Raw genomic sequence first — 14,415 nt, forward strand, 5'->3', positions numbered from 1 at the left:
AAGTATATATGGTATAGCAAAGCAATGGTAATGGAAAGTGATAATTTACCTTCATCAAGTTTAAAACTGGTTAATCATTTCAAAAGTGTATGCCCAGATTATCTTTTTTAGTCATAAAATCAATGTGCTTCTGTAGATGATTATACAAGTATTGTTTCTGGGTTATATTTGAGAGTTGGGACAATGAGAATGTCCAACCAAATGGAGAAAGAGGTATGACATTTATTTGGAAATCAGATTTCAAAAACATGGGTAACACCCATCCTTCCAAATACAAAAAGACATTGAAGTACATATGATACCTTCCTAGTGCCAGCTAGAAATTGGAATGTTTTGTGGTAGAAATCAGTTTTTCCTTTTGTTCCTTTTGCTGTGTTTTATTAACTTGTATTGGAATAACTCGGTATCCACACTTTGATGAGGACAAACAGAATTACACACATCAGACTTCAGGAGATACAATACATGGGTCCAATTGATCATGGGACCGTGTTTCTGTAACCAGCAAAATCCCAAAGTAATGTAAAAGTGGGACTCTGATTTAAAGGGCCAAGTTTTGTCCAGAGACTCCATAAGGAGTCTAGTTTATTTGATTGTCTGACCAGTATGTACCGGTAAGTAGGTTTGCCTGCATATTTCTTCACCACCACTGGCATACCTGCTTGATGATATATCACTGGGTCCATTACCATTCCTAAGACATTAAATAGACCAAAACAGAGATTTAGATTATACCTTCTTAAAAAAAGATATGGCATCAACAACTTACAAAACTGTTGCTAATTAGGTGAAGGAGGAATAATCTACTTCACAACCAATATTTTTGTCATCAATAGAAAAGCAAGCTCTTTCTAGCCTAACATTTCAGAAATTACAGGCAAGCATGAACTATGTGTCCATTAAGACCTAATTAGGGGTGGGGGGAATTTGCGTAATCGAGTTACGCAAATCTCTGCGAAACGGTAAAAAATCTCCGCGAACATGCAGAAAGTCCGCGAACACGCGGAATTGCTTGTTCACGATGCTTTTTTCCTGTTCACAGTTTCTGTTTGCGTGCTCGGGGAGCAATATCTCGCGAATACGCATTCTGAGAACGCGAATAAGAAAAAACTTCGCAACGTCGCGGAAAGCAGAATTTTGGGCAATTTCTCGTTCTCCGCGGAATGCGAAATTACCGAAATTCCGCAAATTTCGCCAGCGGAACGGAATTTACCGCCCAGGCCTAGACCTAATAGCCTCCTATGTTGATGCTATTGTCAGGAATGTGCCCTAAGATCTAATAGCCCCCCATATTGCTGTACTTGTCAGGAATGCACACAAGGGAGAGTCAGGCTCAAGACTCAGATAATAATCCACCAATCTCCTGTTTCAGACTTCCAGAGAGGTAGAATGATAACCTAACCTCCCAGATCAGCCCAGAGCAGGGAAATAGCGGTATAGGGAAAGGGAAGGAGAGATATAAATTCACTATACCAGCGAGAGGGTCATTACACAAAGTCCCTCTGCTCTCCCAGGAGTTGAGGTTGAAGACCCTGAAAGAAAAAGTGGCTCAACTGAATATATATAATCATTTGTGCTTGTTCTTTTTGTTCTTTTGTGCTGAAGACCACCAGATGTTACGCTGTGCCAAATCTAAAGATTTAGTGATTCCCAAGTGTCTTCTGCTGGGGAACCATGAGTCCATACAAGATTAGAATACTACAGGATTTTTGTGGGAGTAAAAGTAAAGTCTCATGAAAATAACGATCTTGATTGATCATTCTGTGACCTAGATCATCCTGTATCCAGCTATCTCCAGTTATCTGATTATGTACTTCCTGAAGCTTTGAAAGAAATTCTTTTGCACTAGAACCACAATCGTGTAGTGGCAAAAAAAATATATACGCCTCCCCTAGTCCTTTTTGCTACGGTGTTCGAGAGAATAATTCATCCGCCTTCCCATGATTTTTCCATGGACAATAAGAGATCTCATAACGAAACCTGGCATAACTGGCATAGCAAATAAAGTTTGGAGACTGCAGAGTGCTCTGTGTTTTCCTGTATATATATATATATATATATATATATATATATATATATATATATATATATATATATATATATATATATATATATATATATATTCACTGAAAAAACCATGGGTTTCACACACGTTATAGTTAGGAATTAGCATTTAAAAAACCTTAGAAATTCAATGAAAAAACCAAAGGTTTCACACATGTTATAGTTAGCTGGACATTTCACTCGTAAAAAACCATTGAAATTCCCCCGTTATAGTTAGTTCAGCTAACTATAACTCGCGCGCCCGCAATGCACTACTGATGACGTCACATATTACATCACTCATGACATGGTCACTGACATCACTCATGACATCACTGATGACATCTCAAATGACATCACTGATGACATCATCCAGTGATTGTGTGTTTTTCTGAAAATTAAATATGTTTTATATTTATGTATATCTCAAGGTCAATGGAAGAATAAATGGGTATATAAGTGTCTAAATGGATGCTTTTTTTAAAAAAAAATTTTTGTGTAACTGACTGATTAAGTGTATCATAGTGAATACATGGCTTACTGAGTAATCTTTAAATATGAAAATATCTGTATCAGTTTCTTACTTTGTGTATAAGTGGCTGCATGGGTTGGTGAGTAGCTACATGAGTGTCTATATAGGTTATTAGTTGGTTTTTTATCAGTATGAGTGTCTGAGTTTCTGTATGGTTCGGTGGGGGGTATTACTTAGTGCATAGGTGCATGAATGAGTGACTCACTGTTTGTATGTGTTGAATACAGCATGTGTGCAGGACTGTATGGGTGGATGAGTGTGTGCATGGGTGTGTTAGTGAGTGAATGACTGTCTCTATAGTGTCTTTATGAGTAACTACATATGTTTTAAACTAGTTAATGTGACTATTGGTGTATATAAGTGAGTATATGTGAGAGTGAGAGATTGGAAGAGTTCCTGTATGAAGAAGTATGTGTTTCTGAAAGTTATTGTTTAAAAGAGTAAGTATATGTAAGTTTCTGTAGAAGTAAGTGTGGTGGTGTGTGTATAACTGTATATGCAAGTAAATGGATGTTTGATTCTTTATTAGCATGAGTGACTATGTGTGTGAGTAACTCTATGGATGAGTGGCGTTGTGTAACAGGATGTATAGGTGTATGAATACATATGATGAGTGAGTACATGTATGAGTGACTGTAGAGGACTGTTGGTGAATGACTGTATGTGTATGTGGTTCTTAGAACTACTGATTAGGTTGTTGTAACTGATATTGATATGTTCATTATTTTGAACATTTTAGTTTCTATTTTTGAATGTGTGTTTCAATGGTTATATTAGGGGAAGAGGAGGTCTGCCACTCTATCACAAGGATGATGTCATCAGTGATGTCATCAGTGATGTCATTTGAGATGTCATCAGTGATGTCATGAGTGATGTCAGTGACCATGTCATGAGTGATGTAATATGTGACGTCATCAGTAGTGCATTGCGGGCGCGCGAGTTATAGTTAGCTGAACTAACTATAACGGGGGAATTTCAATGGTTTTTTACGAGTGAAATGTCCAGCTAACTATAACATGTGTGAAACCTTTGGTTTTTTCATTGAATTTCTAAGGTTTTTTAAATGCTAATTCCTAACTAAAACGTGTGTGAAACCCATGGTTTTTTCAGTGAATTTGCAAGGTTTTTTAAATGCTAATTCCTAACTATAACGTGAGTGAAACCCATGGTTTTTTCAGTGAATTTGCAAGGTTTTTTAAATGCTAATTTTTTTTTTTTTTTTTTTTTTTTTTTTTACATATTTTTATTTTAATTTTCTATCCTTTTTTAAAGACTATGGTTAAATTTTAAAAATTCTACAATATGTTTTTATTTTACCATTTTTTAAAAATAAACAGGTAAAATTTATTAGTATTACATATTTTTTTTTGTTTTCCTTTTTTTTTTTTATTTTATTTTTTTTAACGTGCGCGTACGGTAAGTGCACGTCTTGCTTTAATTACGTTAGATTTCTACGCTGTTTGCGTTCATTTACGCAATTTGCGTAGACGCACGTCACGCGCGCACAGCGCGTAACGCGTACGCTGCTCGCGCACGTTACGCGGAAGTGAAGGGGCGTGCCTGTTTTGCGCATGCGCGCGTGCGCGTGTCTTTTTTACGCGCATGCGTACTTTTGCCGTAAGCGTACCGTAAGCGCACCGTAAGCGTACGGTGGGTCATGTGATCATGAAACACAACTTTTGATTGGTTGAAACTACTTTCAGTTCTAGAACTCTCCTACACCACACCCATTCCCCTCATTTCTGCTTGTGATCCCTTAGGAGAAGGAGCTGGGTTGTCTTTGTGATACGATGGCAGAACAGCAGAGCCCTTCTGAGAGTGAGGCTAGCAGCACTACCTTGAGGCAGAGAACGAGGAAACAAAAGACCTCTTTCATATGGGAGTATTTTTCTTTTCCAGAGGGCCAGCAAAAGGTAAATGCACCCTTAGTGACTTGTAAGCTGTGTAAGCGTGTACTTTCAAGAGGGAATCCCAACAAGAAGTATTCCTTCGGGAATCACACCATGTTGAGACATCTTAAGGATGTACACAGAAGGACACATGCTCGACATACTGAAGGTAACCCTTCAGTAAGTCAACCAAGCACATCCACAGCAGCTCAGCCTGGACCATCATCTGCAGGGCCGAGTCCTTCTTCTGCAGGTCAGGTGAGCCCTTCATCTGTGGTGGGAGCATCTCCTTTTTCTTCTCCTCAGGAAATTAACCCTTGGTTTCTGAGGGTTGAAATACGGTGCGCCACTTGTCATGATCTAATTTTTTATAGGGAGACCAGTATTTCCCTAGTGAACAATAAAATAGATCAGCACATTTGTCGTACCGTCTAATATTCCCATTCTTTCTTTCCTCTGTCCCTGCATGAACACAACGGCTCTTTTAAGAGCCAACCTTACCTTTCATCTATTTTTTATATATGTTTTTAAAACTTTTTTTTGATTTTTTTTTACCGTACGCGTACGGTACGCGTAATTATTATTTTTTTTTTAAAAAAACACTAAAAATCAATTATCACATTACAAGGTCCTTGAGAGACTACAATGAAAAACTGAAAATGTGATTGTGGAGAAGTGGAAAAAAGGGACCATGATATTTTTGACTTACCATACCCACTCAAAAAAATATTTATTCATTTAAATTTTTTTTTAATTGCTTTAAAAATGGTTCTAGTTTTCGAAAATGTTCTATCTCAATCTGAAAAAAAAGAAAAAAGTATTAATATTTAATAAAACATTTTATAATACAGTACACATATTTACATATTTTTCAAAAAAAAAATGTGCCTTTTTTTTGCTGTTTTCAGAATATATTGCATTTCACTATAAATTGTGAAAGCAATTGCATTCATCAGTTAACAGCGGGCAAAAAAAAATTAACAATCTCAAAGATTGTTTTAAAAAAGCCCACAATCTCTTTTTGCATAAACATAACTTTATAGAAATGCATAATATTCTTAAAAAATATCATCTAATATCAATACTTATTTCTTTAAAATACCGTCTGATATTTTTGTTTCAGAAGTATAATCACAAAAATATATCTCAAATAACTCCACAATACATCTGGTTCCATTTCCTTTAGGCCAAATAGTAATTTTAAAATTCTTTTTTGATTAAATTTCCAATGGTAATCCAATAAAAATCTAAAGTTTAAATTGTACAGATCTCACCTCTGTAACATTTTGGTTTCCGAAAGATTTATTAATAATTAAATAAGTCCACAATAGAATTGTTTACCTTTCCGCATGGCCAAATAGTAATTTTAAAAATCTTTTTTGAATAAATTTCCAATGGCAATCCAATAACATTCCAAAATTTAAATTATGCAGATGTTACCGATTTTTTCTAAATTTTTGGTTTTCCAAAGTTTCATTAAAAATTGAAAAAGTCCACATTACAATTGGTTACCTTTCCATTAGGCCAAATGGTAATTTGTAAAATCATTTTTTTTGAAAATTCCAATGGTAATCCAATAAAATGGTAAAATTGTTTTGTCCAGATGTTGCCAAATCTCTCTAAAATTTAGGTTTCAGGAAGATTAGATAGGAATTTGCTAAATCAAAAGGCAAACGTTGCTTAAAAATCAATTGGGAATCATTACACAGTTTCCAGCCTTTTTCACATTTAAGATAAACTGTGTAATGACCAGAAGTTACAGTAGGTCCAGCATGGAAAATTATTGCAACTGTTACAAAAGTTTTTCCTGAAATTGATAATTGCTGTCCTGTAAACTTCTTTATTAAAGTATCTAATTTTGAACCATCAGCTTTACAGCGTTGCATCATTAAAATTACATACTGTCCGTATTCCTTTAAAATTAACGTTGAAAACATGTCAGATTGACACTCACTGCATTCCATGCTATGATTAGCATCTTTAACTAATTTAGCAAAAGTGACTGTTTTACTTTCTGGAAATGTTAAATAAATAAACCTTTCAGAATCAACATTAGAGCCACATATATTATAACAGTTTTCACAACTATGTTCCCATTTATAAGAGAGACCAAATAAATTTTCAATGGGAACCCCTTCTTCTTCCAGTACCTGAAGAAAAAACATCAAGAATTCCTGTGCGTCTTGCTGTACATTTTGAGAAAACTGTATTCGTCCTGAACATACATCTAAAAGTTTTCTAATTTCAGTAGCACTTTCTATTTGAGTTTTATCATTACTCAGCTTTTGAAAAAGGAGACTCAACTCAGAACAGAATCTTTTTCCCTGATTTACTATTATCTGCTCTTGCACACTTTCCAGATAAAATGCAACATTCAGCACTACATTAGCGTAGCAGTTGACACCAGAGCTATTTTCAAAATGACATCCTACAACCTGTTCTTCATTTTCCTTTTTCTTTTTGCTTGCAATTACATCACTCCTCTTTTTTTTTCCTCCTCTCTACATCTTCATTACAGATATTCTCATTTCTCCTTTTATGAGAAACTACACGTTTCTCCAACACAGGATACTGACCTAAATGAGGAGCATAGCTTCTTCTTAATCTATTATACTCCTTTACACAATTTGCATCAGCACTAACTTTTGAGTCATCAAAGTCTATCATGAATAAACCTGATAATGTTTTCACTCGTGACAAAGCAACATATGCAATACCTTCTTTGAACACAGTTGAACCAATGTTCACAAATGCAGAATCTACAGTCAATCCTTGAGACTTGTGAATAGTTACAGCATATGCTAGAGAAAACGGAAACTGCTTCCTACGTACATATAAGTCTTTCACAAGCATGAAACGAACTGAACAACGACAAATGTCTTTAACTTCTTCTATCTGATCAAATTTTATTTTTAAACATTCAATTCCATTTTTTTTCTGATAATTAATAAAACCCACAACTCTTCCCAGAGCTCCATTAACTAAACCTTTTTCAACATCCAAATTTCTCCTTAAAAATACTCTACAGTTCATGCAAACATATAGATTTTTTTCTAATCCAGCTGTTTTGGAAATGTTCTTCTCTAGTGAATCCAATTTATTTTTCAGTGTGCCTGTTAATGTGACAGTAATTCTTCCATCCTCAATTTTTTCCACTGCTTCCAATTTCCTGATATCTTCCTTTTCCAATTTCAAAAGCTCCTCATTGAATATTGAGCATGTACGTAGAGTTGGCATTAAGCAGATGACACTTTTCTTTTCTGCAATGTTCTTGTATATGTTCTCTGCAACTATTTCTTCCTTTGGAAATAAATTATGTAGCAGCCGACTCTGTAATGCTTTCGTGCCAGCTTCAGTGAGTAGTCCAATTCTGATATCTTTCAGAATACTTCCATATTCTTCATCGTTTGCTTGCCTCATATTAGTAGTAAGTTCCTTGTACTCAAAGAAGGACCAAATATTTGCATTACCGATGCTTCCCAATGACTTCTTTGTGTCTTCATGTGTCACAGTATTAAACACTGGTTGTCCTTTAACTGGAGTAAGTTGCAAAAGATCCCCAAAAACTATGACGTGTTTTCCTCCAAATAACACGTCATAGTCTGTCTTCAGAATTTGCTGCATTCTTAAATGCACAAAGGCAAGCATTAAGTTTGATACCATGCTCACCTCATCAATAATGAGAACTTGCATCTTCTTCAATACTCTTGAAACTTCCAAGCATGCTTCTCCAGTTAGCTTGTTGTATTGTATTTTGTTCTCATGCTCCACTGGTAACATTAGCAAACGATGTAAAGTGATTCCTTTTATGTTATATGCTGCTAACCCAGTTGGAGCAGTAACCACACAAGACAAAGTAGAATCCGTTTTTTGCTGTAGGTAGCTTCTGATGACTTTTATAAGGAAACTTTTTCCAGTTCCAGCTTGTCCGCTTACATACATCCTGATTGGATGAAATGATGTGCATGAGCACTCTTTTTTTTCATGTGGAAATCCGTGATCAATTTTGATTCTGATCTCTTCATAAATTTGTTGCTGCTCTTCGTTCAGTTGTCTTTCCAAATTTTGTAAGTCTATAAATTCTTCTTGAGCTTGATTCATAGCCATTTCCACTTCATTCATGGCTATTGATGCTTCATTTTCAACAATTGGTTGTCCTAGGGGATCTTGACTGAGTGTTCCTGAACTTTGGCTGTCCTGAGAACTGTCTCTAGCTATTTCTGCTGCAATTGTAGTTTCCTGTTCAATTTCTTCATTTAACATTTGCAGATAAGTTGAGAATGTACTGCATTGTATGCTGTCTTTGCAAGCATTAAAAGAATCTTCATAGCTTTGAAATTCTCCCAGTAGTTCATCCTCTTTACGCCATGGTTTAAACAGCTGTAAAAGAGCCAAGTAGTAAAATTCCTTTTTGTCAGTAGTGTCGCAACTCAGCTTCCTGTGATTTATCAAACTTCCTTTTGTTTGCTTCACCAAACATCCTTCCTCACCAATGACTTTATATTTTCCATTGTTGATGTCTTCTGTGGCTTTCCGTGAATAAATGTAGTTCTGCAGCACTTCATAGAGACACATGTTCTCCAGATGATGACTTCTCTTGGGATAATATGTGTCCAACATGTTTGATTTCAAAATATCTGTACTTTCTGGGTCATTCTCGGCCAAATATTCAATTTCTCCAACAGATTTCAGTACCCGATTTCTCATTGCTGCAAGACCTAAACTTGCCCAAATTATTCTTCTTGATTTCGAGTAGAGACTTGCAGAAGATAACCTATCTGAACATTCGTAGGATCCAATTTCTCGATGCGATAACATCTTCAAACTGAAACTGTACAGCTTCTTACTGACAGTCTTCTCGTGAGAAATCTCTTCCCACATTTCCTTCAATTCTGTTTTTTATGATTTCGTAATGTAAGACGTTACATATCGTGCAACAGCAATGGAATTGTCAGCTACATACTGTATATCCATGTTAGCATTCCACATGGATAAAATGACTGGGTTGTAGTCATTTATATTTTTTGATTCTTCTTTTCTTTTAAGGTTGAAGGTATTCTTAGGTGATTTTCTTGTGATAGTATGTCTCACAGATGACATAAAACTGTTTACTCTTCCATTTGAAAGATCTAGGAAAGGTCTAGGAAATCCAAATCGACATTTAGTGTAGTATTTATCTTTGCTCTTGTATTTCCGTCGACAGTATTTTCCACACCGATGACTTTGGAAACGTAAAACTTGCTCCTTTAACTTTTTCTCTTCTGTGTTTTTTGGTATAGCACATGTTGCATATTCTTCAATGTAAGATAACACTGCTTCATCAGCATCTGTTCCAAACTTTGGGGCATCCTTGATCCACAACAGCATATGAATATGAGGAGCACCTCTTGCCTGGTACTCTTTTCTCCAAAAGAAATCCACTACTTCTCCTAGAGGTGGATTTTTTTTATTGCAGATGAACGACATCATAGCCTCAAATCTATGATTGAAATATCTGCAAACATTAACCGGATCCAATGAGCATAGTTCTCCTGCTGTCTTGTATTCGATGTTTTTAATGTTTGAATTTGCCTCTCGTAGAAAATCCAGTAAATCATCCCAAGCGTACTCAGCACAGCTTAGGGTAACGAACCATGTTGGTGTTCCTAAATTCCGTAACATGCATTTTAATTCACCATGGCATCTGTACCAATATTCATTTGTCCCACGCTGACAAGCCATCAGATTGATCAGTTGTGTTTCCAAATGATCATCTCGGTGCTGCACTTTCTCCATAAAATCCTTAGCAGACACATTTTGTAAATGTACTCCACTTTTTAAAATGTGATTTACTGCATAAGACAGTGCAGACAAGTCGCTTTCAAATAAAAGATGGAACAAATAAGGAATACTTTGTCGAAATCTGGGATCTTCAGCATATAGTCTTGTAGTCCGATACTCAGAAGCTGGAATCTGTTCCGGACGTTCATCGTATCGTCCTCCTTTTCCTTTAGGAAACAGCTGGGGAAAACATCGAGCTTCCAAGCTCTCCTCCCATACACTCACGGGAGTTCCTTTTGCTTTCTTCATCTGAAACAGATCAATATTGTCTCCCATAACTTCTTTTGAATGAAGAGGATGTATGCTAAAATGTTCATAAATTTCTTCTTCCTTTGACTTGTCCACTTTTTCAATTTGTCCAGTTGGTGTTTCTGTGTCTTCTTGTAAATCTTCTTCTTCTTCTTCTTCTTCTATATAAATTGATTCATACCATTTGTTATTCCTTTTCAAATACAAATTTGCTCTTTGTACTTTCCGTACATCTACCAGCTCCTGCCAAATCTTCTTATTCTTTGTAGGTACACCATTAACCAGAATAATTAATGGTTCAGTTTCCAAAGTATCCGCATCAATAGTTTCCATATTTTTTTTCAAATCCAAGGGCAAATACACCACTCTACCTTTTAAACCTCTCAGTAAATCTGAAGGAGGTAATTTACCAGTTTTGGGCTCCATACGTACTATGGTCTGGAACGGATGAACACATTGAATGAGTATAGACTCATATGTATTTAATTCAGAAAGTTCAGCAGGAATAGCATCCAATTCTAAATTATTATGTACAGCTCTGGTCGGCATTCTATTTTCTTCTAACTTATTATAACAGTATTTAAAACTACGCTGAACTTCACCCAATTCAAAACAATTTTCAAGAAATATATATGTGGCAAAATCCTTCCACTTATAATTATCTTCATTTTCACTTTTTCTATAGAGATCAACATACCTGGTTTGTTTTCTATAATGAGTTCTGCGGCAACAAATACAAGTAATATTTGGTCTTTCATTAGAGATTTTTTCAAATTTTGTTATGTGATCATTAAATGTCTTACTTACAAATGGTTGTACATTCTCTTCCACTTCTTCCTCATTTACTGTGTCCTTTTCTGCACTGTTTTGTTCAGGACCAAAGTAACAAAACTGAATTTCATCAACAACCTTCTCTACATCTGATACTGACCCACGGAACAGAGCCCTATTCAATTCATCTAACTTTATTGCTGGACTTTTAGCAAAATACAACCGTCTCACAAACTTTCTCATTTCAGTATGATGAACAGCCAGCATTCTAAAATGATGGAAAACACTAATACACACTTTTCTAGATAGACAAGCCAGAGAATGACCCTGCAAACCAGTATTCTCTCTCACTCTGTATGGATCTAGACTTTGAAGCACCTTAATCTTCTGTTTTACACTTTTTTTTACTATATTCTCTTAGAAACTCACGAAATTTATCAATAGATTCCTGACGCACAGTGCAAATACTACTACAATTCCAAGTGTACACTGGGGCTTTAGGACGTCTCCCCATAGCCTCATCCGCCATCACTTGTACCTCATCTCTTGGAACCATTATCTCCTTCTCCATTATGCAACCATTTTTCACTTCGTAAGCACGACCTCTGGTGTCAACTGCATGCAGCAAACTATTACTTTGAAAATAGCTCTCTTCATTAAAAAAAGGTTCACTACTTGAACTATGCATCCATTTTCCTAAAAACACTTTACAAAAGTTTGTTCTGTTCACTACTCTGTTCCTTTTGCTTTGTGATTTCAGTACATTAACCATTTTATCTAATGTACGCATCCTATTCAAAATTAAAATGAATAGTTTCCTTTTTAATTCTAATGCCTTTGCTGCAATGGCTTCAATTTCTTTTGCTTATATTTCTTCACATCCTTTATCAAATTGGACATAACTCTTCTCTGAAACATTTTTCTACGTATCTCTTTAAACGCTGTTTTTCTGTTTAAGTTAATCTTTTTAGTTGCAGAAGGTATATTTGCATTAACTAAATGCTCAATTTTTTCCTCTCCTTTTCTATTGAAAACATTCTTTCCAGTACAGACATTTTGTACATTTTTCCTTTTTTTGAATATGTTCTTTAAAAAATCTTTTGTTTGCTTACCAGAAGATTTTTTCTTTTTCCCAACATGAGCATCTCCAACTAACTTAGGTCCTCCAGTTGTCTTCAAATATAGGTTTTTTTTGTGGTCTTTCTTTACTCTGGATTTTGTAGGCATCTTAAATTTTGTTCACTGCTCTTCAGCAATACCTGAAAAAAACTAAAAAAAAATTCCTTTATTTTATTTAAATATATTACTACATTTTTTATGTTCTTTAGAAATCTTAAAATACTATAAACCCCTTTCCTATAAATGAAAATGACAATAACACCTTCACAAATTAAATTTCTAAAAATAATTCCTGTGTGCACACAAAGTCATGCTTTGAAATTAGGCAGAAAACGAAATTTCTTTGCCAATTGCAAAGCATACTTTCTACTACTTTTTAGGCAAGTGAAAAGTACTTTTACAGACTGACACATTATGAATCCACTTTTCAGATTCTGATAAAAGCACATGTCCAAACAGCTTTTTCAGACCAGCACCATGTGTAACCTGGGTGACTGACTACACTCCAGCAAGGGCAACCAGCCTTAGTGATGCTGAATGTATTTCCATTACTGACTGAAACCTCAAACCCCACTCGCTTGTGAATACTGTGCATGATTCCACAGGGTAAGCAGCTGGGTGTGTGCTAAGAGTCTGCTTCTGCACCAAAAAATGGCTCCCCCTTTCCATCTAATGCAAATGAAAAATCACCAGAGCAATACGCAATAAATCTCTGCCTGTAATTCCTATTTGCACACAGAGTCATGGTTTCATATTAGTCACAAAACGAAATTTCTTTGCCAATTTGAAAGCACACTTACTACTCTTTTTTTTGGCAAGTGATAAACACTTTTACAGTCTGTCACATTTTGAATCCACTTTTCAGATTCTTAAAAAAGCACATGTCCAAACTGCTTTTTCAGACCAGCACCATGTGTAACCTGGGTGACTGACTACACTCCAGCAAGGGCAACCAGCCTTAGTGATGCTGAATGTATTTGCATTACTGACTGAAACCTCAAACCCCACTCACTTGTGAATACTGTGGATGATTCCACAGGGTAAGCAGCTGGGTGTGTGCTAAGAGTCTGCTTCTGCACCAAAAAATGGCTCCCCCTTTCCATCTAATGCAACTGTGAAATCACCAGAGCAATACGCAATAAATCTCTGCCTGTAATTCCTATTTGCACACAGAGTCATGTTTTCACATTAGTCACAAAACGAAATTTCTTTGCCATTTTGAAAGCACACTTACTACTCTTTTTTTTGGCAAGTGATAAACACTTTTACAGTCTGTCACATTTTGAATCCACTTTTCAGATTCTTAAAAAAGCACATGTCCAAACTGCTTTTTCAGACCAGCACTATGTGTAACCTGGGTAACTGACTACACTCCAGCAAGGGCAACCAGCCTTAGTGATGCTGAATGTATTTGCATTACTGACTGAAACCTCAAACCCCACTCGCTTGTGAATACTGTACATGATTCCACAGGGTAAGCAGCTGGGTGTGTGCTAAGAGTCTGCTTCTGCACCAAAAAATGGCTCCCCCTTTCCATCTAATGCAACTGTGAAATCACCAGAGCAATACGCAATAAATCTCTGCCTGTAATTCCTATATGCACACAGAGTCATGTTTTCACATTAGTCACAAAACGAAATTTCTTTGCCATTTTGAAAGCACACTTACTACTCTTTTTTTGGCAAGTGATAAACACTTTTACAGTCTGTCACATTTTGAATCCACATTTCAGATTCTTAAAAAAGCACATGTCCAAACTGCTTTTTCAGACCAGCACCATGTGTAACCTGGGTGACTGACTACACTCCAGCAAGGGCAACCAGCCTTAGTTCTGCTGAATGTATTTGCATTACTGACTGAAACCTCAAACCCCACTCGCTTGTGAATACTGTGCATGATTCCACAGGGTAAGCAGCTGGGTGTGTGCTAAGAGTCTGCTTCTGCACCAAAAAATGGCTCCCCCTTTCCATCTAATGCAACTGTGAAATCACC

This window comes from Triturus cristatus, chromosome 8 (assembly GCF_964204655.1).
Source record: "Triturus cristatus chromosome 8, aTriCri1.1, whole genome shotgun sequence".
NCBI lineage: Eukaryota > Metazoa > Chordata > Amphibia > Caudata > Salamandridae > Triturus > Triturus cristatus.